Genomic DNA, 9793 nt, shown 5'->3' with positions numbered 1-9793 from the left:
AAACTTTGATCCTGCATAATTTATTTTATTATTGGCCAATTATTTAATTTAATCAATAAATATATATCAAATAAGATTCCATGATAAAAATGTAAATCAGTTACTTAGCAAGTTACTTAGCAACTGTTTGAGAAAAAATAGTCATGACTTTTAAGAAACTAAATGTCTATTTCCCTACAAAGCACTGCTTTCAGTTTACAAATCTAGTATTTCTACTAAGTTTTGAGATCATAATTGGCATGAAAAAGAACTAACTGTACATCTTATTTCTTGAATGAGTGATGTTTTAAACATTATCTTTTATTCAAATGAATACTTAGGTCTTCTTTTTCAAAATAAATGCAATTTTATCTCCTTTCAGAACAAGTACTTTCCCTGCAATTAAATATATTAGTATATACAGGTATTTATACGCTAAATCTTCTATGTTTGTTATGTAGATCTACATATTCAGAATGACATGGTTTTTCTATTCACAAATGTCTAACCTGTGGGATTTTTGATTCATTAATATAAATTATCTCAGGTTGTTTGAAGGCTCCAGTAAGCAGTGTGGTCCAAAACATTTCCTGAATTTTAAATATTAAATCTAATTATTTTTAGCCTTTGATTATATAATTCATTTTCTCTTCAGAGCAATTAAACTAAAATAAATACTACTTTTTAAACATTTCACTCATATTGTAAATAATATTAACATAGTTCACACAGAGACTATTTCAAACTCACCGTATTTAATGATCATATGTGAAGAATATAGAGAGTAGAAGGTCCTTATACTCAATAATATTTGTGATTAAATTAAATCAAATCATATATCTGGATTTCTATTTTGGATTAATAATATGGAAACAAGAACATACTAAGAAAAATGATTACCTTGGGACCATTGTCTTCTTAAAATTAGGCAGCAAAAATATCTCTAAGAAATATATTTTTTAATAAAATGTTTCAACCCTTAATTAAATTGCATTATGCTTTCATATAAAGTTTATCTCAAAATAGAAATTCTGCAACTAATCTAATGTATGTTGTCATGAACAAAATGCTATGACTTCTAATCTTGTTACGTGATTTTAATTATATTTTTGTTGTGACATGATTCCTATTTACACTTAATACTAACTTCATACAAATCATGCCCATGCACACAAACTTATGTAAGATAATACTCAAACAAAATGATCTTTCTTCCTATATCCCACAGGGAAGGGTGAGGTGTTGAAGTATATTAAATGAAAGCACTGTAAAAGAGAGTCTTTATGAAATGGAAATTTGTAACATGAGGATGTGATCATAAGCAATTTCAACTTGGCTGAACAGGAATTCTATTTTCTACAGCGCTTTCTAACCTTTTAGTCACACAGGGAAATCCACAATATTTGAAGTTCATATGAAGGAATTACATTCCTAAAAAGAGTGGCATACCTGCTCAAAAGTTCGGTCTCATCACTGGTTCTTTGTGTTTGCTGGCTGATCTATTTCTCTATCAAATGTTTCATATTATTAAGCATATTAGTAATTCAGCTGTGAGTACATAGCAGGAGACTCCTGAAATCACTGCTATTGCTGGGTAATATTCAGGAGAGAGGAAAAAGATTATATTACTCTCCAATTCCTCCCTTTGGCCTTCAATAAAACAATTAATTGTCAAAACAACCATGTAAGATGTTAGTTTACTTTTCTCTTTTTAAGTAAGATTAAGCAAGTGTTTTTCCGCAGTAAAAAGTGATGACAGTAGTATCAGAACTTTGATATGAGTACCTTCTCCCTAACAAGTAATGCTCTATGGGCTGTAAATATGGAAGTCACACTTAAATTCTCTCTCTACAACCACTCACACAGACACAGACACAAACAGACAGAAACACAGACACAGACACAGACACACACACACACACACACACACACACACACACACACACACACACACACACACACACAGCTGCCACCCAGACACATAAGAGAACAGTTCAATTCCTTGGTAATGATAGTTGATTGATGTTTGCTCCGTTGGTTTTTCTTTTTTTCAGGACCTTGGCCGGACCTGTATCTTTTTCTTAAATCAAGCCCCCTGCCCTTAGAATACTGTGTCTATGTATTCATAGTATGTACCTGGCTGCTTCAGGCCAATTAATAATACCCTGAATAGAGTATCCTCATACTTGACATTCAAGTCAAACTGCATGAATTCATACTATTATTCTGAAATACTAAAATTTATTGGATCTAGAAACTAAAAAAAAAACTTTGTTTTATTAGTAGGAATTGACCTTGTGAAAGTAGAATACTATTGATCAGGAACTGAGGTAAGAGGACAGGAGTATGTGGGTAAATGTAGAATACTGGATGTGTGTTAGAGATATAAAATCATCGTCTGTTGGATCATTTATTGTAAACTTAGCCTATATTGAAAACTCCTTTTACATATACAGTTTTCCAGCTATTTGTTTACCCATCACTTCTGATCACAAATACTCTTATGAATTTTTACAGTATCTTTGAATAAATCACATAGTTTGCATGTGCTTATCATCTTAAGGAAAAACAGTCTGCTCCTACATCTTTTGTCTATGTGACGTACCTTTATTTTTGTTTTCTCTGTTTGCTGAATAAATGTATTCCTGGAAACAGGATATTGACAACAAATCTGGGTTTAATTTTCATTTTCTAAATTTGAAATATAATATAAACTTTGTTGTGACTAGTCATTTTCTAAAACTGAGTGATATTCACGAACACTAATATTTTGGTGCCTTTAAGTAAATTGAGACTTGATGTGGTATGGTAGTTCTTGTGTCTAATTAACTTAATCATTAGATTATTAATGTATAAACAGGTGCATTGCACTTTTTTATTTTTATATATAAAATAGTCCCCAAGGATTTACTTTAAAGTGATAAGGGTTGGTGGTTTTCTTCATATTCCATAGTTTATATTTATTTCAGTAAAAGTACTAATAATACATCTATGGTGGAGCAATATAAAAGATGAGAACATATTTCTAAAGAGAATGGGTTTATTTATTAAAACAGAAAACTTTGAAATAGTCATGTTCCTGGGTTGAAACTGCATAAATTTCATATGAATGTAGCTCCACATGAGAATCAGGGATAAATTCACATTAATATTACTGAGATTTACATCACAATATAAGCAATATAGGTATTTTAAGGAATTGGTCATTCAAAGCACTAGAAACCTAATGGATGAGGAATGGAATTGAAAATAGCAGAGGAAAACAATTCAATATGCAGATATTATGATTTTATAATACTAATATGAAAGAAATGGAGCTTTTGCCTTTCTGAAGAAGAAAGTTTAGGCAGTAATTTCGATGTAGGACTTCTGATGTAATGAGTCTAAAATCTTTTTCTCCAAGATATTCAAGAGTACTATGCTCATCTTCTGAAGAGTAAGTAATTATTTTAATTAACTTTGCTTAATATTAATTTACTTGTAGCAAATAGGTTAAAATGTCTCCTCTCTTTCTTTCAATGTAATAACGTACATTTCATATTATTAATGTCTCTTCATATAAGCCTGTAATCACTATTTCAAACCAACACAAACAAACAAAAAAAAATAACCTGATACAACCATCACAAATCCTAAATTATGTGAAAAAAGTCAACAATATATAAAATATATCTGAGGAACTGGAAAAAATGGCAAAATAACAACAGAAAATTCCCCTAGCTCTCTCTAATGAAACAGAGAATTCGAGTCCTAGCAGGTACTCCACTTCTAAAAAGTCACACCCAGTCAGTTATAACTATATATAGACATACAATTCAAAAGAAGATTTTATACTGTCTTCACAAAAAAAAAAAAAAAAAAAAACAGAAATATATGAAAAGGTGCCCAGCCAGGCAGGTGACCGTTGTGACTGTGTTGGCCAACATATTTAAAAGCATAGCTGCAGTGTGGAAATAAAAGGTCAACATGGGAAAAATAGCAGGAACAGAAGTGTACATCGGAGACAGCCACATCCATACTCAGAGACTATTCAAGATACCATTGGGCAGCCCGAACTGTCACTGGAACCACAAGTATTAACATCACAACATCTCACCACAATTGATTTCTACACCTACACTTAATGGTCTAGACAAAAACTTAATTCCACAAAAACAAATCACAACAGAAGATCCAACCAACATATGGCAAATCAACCAAGAACATAAAGAGTCACCTATTAAGATTATAGAGCCCCCAAAAGACATCCTCCAACTGAACAGAGCAAATCAGAAAATTACAAGAAAAGTGATGTCTAGATAGTATAATTCACACAGTAAATAACCAGGCATTAGTACAGACAATTAGGTACCTAGAAGACAGTTTTCAAAATACATTACAATTACTGCTGAAAATGTGATTAATGACAAGTTATAAAACCTCTACAAGGAAATTTATTGAACAAGATGAGAACAACCAAAGATTAGCAAAATAACTCATGGAGACTACAAACAGAAAAATAAATTCTGAAATGGCAAGGGAGTCCAAGGAAAAAATGGATGCCTAGTTAAAAGATATGAGAGAAGACACAGCTAAATAAACAACCCTACAAACCCCACCACCCAAAGAAAATATGTAAAGAAAGTCCATACAAGGCCTAAAACAAAGCTTTATAATGAGATAGAAGCCCTAAAAAATGACCAATTATAAAACAGGAAATAAGAAACAAAGTATAAAGTCTTCACAACAAATAGATGGCATAGAAGATAATCTCAGGGGTCAAAGACCAAGTAGGTATAATAGGAAAGAGGAAATAATCATTTAGAACAAATCCAAGAAATAAGAAATGATCTTGCCAGAATTTCACGACTCAATTAGAAGATCAAATTTGGGAGAGATTGGTCTCAAGAAGGAGAAGAACAGGAAACTAAATGGATGGGAAACATATTACAGAATTCTAGCAGAGAACATTCCAAACATCCAAAGAGATAGGCACATTCAGAGAAAAGAAGCCTTTAGAACACCAAACAGAATTCTAGAAGAGAACAACCCACCACCACATCATAATCCATTAGAGGATCATTAATGATCAATGAAACGATTCTTAAAGCTGCCATAGAGAAAAGATTGATTATTTATAAAGTATATACAGTCAGAATAAACACAGATTTCTTAGTTGATATGATAAAAAGAAAAGCCTGGCATGATATATAATAAACATTAAAGGCAAACAACTACCATCAGTGAATATGGTCCCAAGCCAAACTCTCCACCACATCAGTGGCATAGATGTTAATCAAATATATCCTACAGAAGGAAGATCAAGAAAAACAGGAACTGGTTATATATAATGAGAACTAGGTAAATATATTAAGAGTAGATGAGTTATTGCTACTAAGAGCTCCTAAGAGAATTCACCCAAATAGATAAAATTAGAGAAAAAATGAGATATCATAACAAAAATTAGCAAAATTGTGAATGTTATAAGAGAGTTCTTTGAAAACTATATACCAATCACCTGGAGAATCCTGGAGTAATTGATGCTTTCCTATACTCGAACTGAACCAGGAAGTGATGCATAAGAAGTAATGAAAATGAACTGTCAATAAACAATTTCCCACAACAGAAAAATCTAGGACTCAATAGATTTACCATGAAATTAAGGCCTGAAAAGAACTTACAATATTCTGCTCTAACTCTTCAATGGAATAGAAAGGGAAATGGAATTATCAAACACAATCTAAGAAGCTAGAATTAGAATCTTCCTCAAATCAGCTAGGGACTCATCAAAGAAAGAGAACTATGAACCCAGCTTTGATAAGCATTGATGCATAACTTCTCAATACAATTCTCACTAATCAACTTCGACAATTAACAAAAAAAACATGCTATGATCAAATACTATTCATCCTAGGATATGGCTGGATTCAATATACTTGTCAATCAACATAACACACATCATCATCAGAAGCAGGGACAAGAACCACATGATGGTTTATATAGATGTAGAAATAGCTTTTAACAAACTCTAATACCCCTTTATGATTGAAAGCTCTGAGAAGCTAGGAATGCATGGAACTTTCCTCAATATAATACAGAGTATGTATACGACAAAGAGAAAATAAGCATGTGTCTAACGATGGAGGCATGAAGACAGTAAAATCAGGAATGAGAAAAGGATGCCCACTCTCTCTACTACTCTTCAATATAGTAGTGGATTTTCTAGCAAGGACAATAGGCAAGAGAAAAATATAAAAGGGATCCAAATATGAAAGGAGTAAAACTATCCCTTTTCACAGATGAAATGATACTTTATATAAAGGACCCTATAGCTTCCCCCCAAAAAAAGTTAGTAAAAGTGATGCTAATCTTCAGCAATGTAGCAGGGTATAAAACTACAAGAATCAGTAGTTTTCCTGTGTTACCAACAATGGGAAGATCCAGGCTGAAATCCAAAAAACAACCTCATATATATTAGCCTCAAAATCAAATCAAATCTAAGCAAAACAAAACAACAATAAAACTAGGAATTAATTAATTTAACAAAAATGTGAAGGACCTCTATTGTGAAAATTTTAAAAGCCTAAAAGCGAAATTGAAAGTCTTTCAATGCTCCTGGTTGGAAGAATTAACATTGTGAAAACTACAATACTGCCCCCAATTAGCAATGCAATACCCATCAACATCCCTACAATATTCTTCAATGCAATAGAGAAAGCAATCCAAATTTATTATTGAATTACACAATTACAGTTGAAAGAGAAAGCTGAGAAATGAACTCATAGGCCTATAGTCATCTTGCACACACACACACACACACACACACACACACACACACACACACACACACACACACACACACACACATACACACACACACACACACACACACTGGAATTCTATTCACCCATTAGAAAGGTTGACTGTTCACCAGTCTTAAGGAACATCAAAGGCTTGGGAAAATTATACTAAGAGAAAGGAATGCACACTTGAGCAATATAGGTTTCATATATTCATTCATTAATGGTAACTAGAAGGTACCTACAAATCTACAAGAGAGATTTTTCCTCCAGTTTGAATTGCCATTATCAAGAAAACTGACAATAGCAAATGCTAACGTGGATGTAGCCAAATGGGAACTCTATTACACTGTTGGTGGGAAATTAAATTTGTCCAACCAATCTGAAATGCAGTACGGACATTCTGCCAAAGACTAAACAGATCTCCCTTATGACCCAGTAATTCCTCTCATGGGCAGTAATCCAATAAATAACAAACAAACTCACATTAAAGCTCCCAGTATAACCATGTTCAGGGCCCAGGCCCAGAGTTCAAGGACTGGAAAAAAAGTCACTACTGCGGGTATTTGTTTCCCCAAATATGAACCTTTTGACATAAGATACAAAATCTTTCTATTTGCAACAGCTAGAATAGGACTTACCTGTAGTGGGTAATAAAAAAATTTTTTTGAATGTTAAGAAAAGCTATAGGCAGTCCAAGAAAAGGTAGACTTTTTTGTTGTTGTTGTTATTGGTCGAGGGGCTTGAAGTCTGGACTTGGGCACTGTCCCTGAGCTCTCCAACTCAAGGTGAATGCTTTACCTTTTGAACCACATTGCCACTTCTGGTTTTCTGGTGATTAAATGGAGATGAGCCTCAAGGACTTTCCTGCCCACCTTGGCTTTGAACAGCAGTCCTCTGATCTTAGATTCCTGAGTAGCTATGATTACAGCTGTGAGCCACTGTCAGCAGGCTAAAAATGGGGGATTTTTATGAAAGAAAATCCACCTCTTCACCTGTGTCTATACCTCAGATATTAATATTAGGACACTTCATCCTCAACTCATTTGATCTGACATTTGTAACTTTTCTCTTTTTCTTCATGTGGGAATACTGCAGTCACTGTCAACTCAACTGTGGGACTGGATCAATTGTATGGTAATCGCTAGCACCTAAATCAAAAATATTTACATTAAAACAAATGAATCCCTCATTTCGAATAATTGTTTTCTCTTTTTATTACAAATCTGTGCTTGATTACTTCTTAATTTGATATTGGACCTCCTAACAGAGTGATGACTTTTTCTTTCTCTTGAGAAATTGTCCTACTTCCACATGGGTCAAATATTTAAGATTTCAAAAATTTCCATTGATAATTCACTAAGCTGACCTCTAAGAAAAATGTGCATTTCTGGAATTGGTCTTCTGTGTTGTTCTTAAATGCACAGGCTTTCTATAATTTATTTGTTTTATAAGAAATTCTATTTTCCAATCTTTGTGTGACCAATTTTAGTCCCTCTGGTCAGTCTTTCCTACCTCTCTCAGGAGCTTTTATTTCAGCCTGCCTTATAAAAAATATATTACTTATCAGCTAAATGACCCCCAGCTTCAGTTTTTTGCCTGACTTTATGTAGGCTGTGATGGGAGCCTTGACTGACCTTGCTTACTGGAGTTTTTTGTTTGTTTTGTATTGTTTTTAGAGGTCTAGGATTACTTTTCAATGTATTAGCTTCTCTGGGCTGCAGTGATCACCTTAATGATACAAAAACAGCTGACTAAATTCCTGTTTTAATTGTCTCAAAATGAGGCAATCTGGCATCCTTAATAATAAGATCAATAATATTCTGCTACCAATTACAGAAATGGTCTATCCAGATGGCTTTTCAAGGTTGACTGTAAAAAATGTTTATTTCTGTGTGGGAGGAACATATAAAAAAAAACAAAAAAAATCACATTGTACATTATAAATACTTTCGAAACAACAGCAAGAAAAAAACCACTTGTGTCCCTATCTTGGGGTTCCTTTAGCTTAACATCACCTTATCTATTCATATGCACACAGCTTCTAACCTTTTCTGCTTATCCACAACATATATTAATTATTGCCAATAAGGGATACCATGTGACTGATGTTTCTTTGGCCTTGGATTATTTCAGTTAATATAATTTTTCCAAGTCTTTCCATTCCGTAACAAATTGGGCGATGTCATTCTTTCTGATGGACGATAGAATTCCCATACACACACACACACACACACACACACACACACACACACACACACACACACACACACACACACACACACACAACGTTTTCTTGATCCATTCATCTACTGAGGGCCATCGGGGTTGGTTCCATATCTTTGCTATGGGAAATAATGTTGCAATAAACATCATTGTATTGATAATTTTAATATGGTCTTGTTGCTGACTAGGTGAATGCCCAAAAGTAGGATTGCTGGGTCATAGGGGAGCTCTATATGGAATCTTTTAAGGAACTTCCATACTGCTTTATAAGTGGTTGAACAAGCTTACACTCCAACCAAGAATTAAGTAAGGTTCCCTTCTGGCCACATCCCCTCCAGCATCTGTTATTGTAAAAATGTGGAGCGCTTCGCGAATTTGCGTGTCATACTTGCACAGGGACCATGCTAATCTTCTCTGTATTGTTCCAATTTTAGTGTATGTGCTGCTGAATTGAGCACAGAATATTTTTTATATATAAAGTGGAATTGATTTTCTTGAGCTAGACAATTCAAAAAAAAGTTCAAAAGAATTGTCGTGAAATTTTAGAACCATGTATTTCTTACATAAGCACACATTTAAGACTAAAGTAAAGATTGATATGTCAAAAACAAAATAATTCCAGATATTTGTTGTTCAACAGATGTGTAGGAGGAGGAATTCAATTATTCTATACAAGGCACCTATCATAATGAACACTGCATCAAGTGTTTAAGTTTTTTTTTAAAGTTTTAATGTTTTAACTATGTTTAATTTTGGGAATTTGCTTATATGCCAAAATTAAGATTGTTTGGTAGGTCATATAAGTTTTC

The 9793-nt window shown here is 33.4% G+C and overlaps 1 non-coding gene across 1 annotated transcript; it reads right to left on the bottom strand.

Annotated features, from left to right (window-relative positions):
- Positions 1-9335: 9335 nt before the first annotated feature.
- On the bottom strand, positions 9336-9442 carry LOC138834445 (U6 spliceosomal RNA). The gene has a single exon (XR_011374110.1). It is a non-coding gene; the product is annotated as a U6 spliceosomal RNA (small nuclear RNA).
- Positions 9443-9793: the final 351 nt, after the last annotated feature.

This window comes from Dipodomys merriami, unplaced genomic scaffold (genome assembly GCF_024711535.1).
Source record: "Dipodomys merriami isolate MVZ:Mamm:240054 unplaced genomic scaffold, mDipMer1.0.p SCAF_215, whole genome shotgun sequence".
NCBI classification, from domain to species: Eukaryota; Metazoa; Chordata; class Mammalia; order Rodentia; family Heteromyidae; genus Dipodomys; species Dipodomys merriami.
Note: the sequence above shows the minus strand (reverse complement) of the source record. Positions and strands in the feature narration are given on the sequence as shown.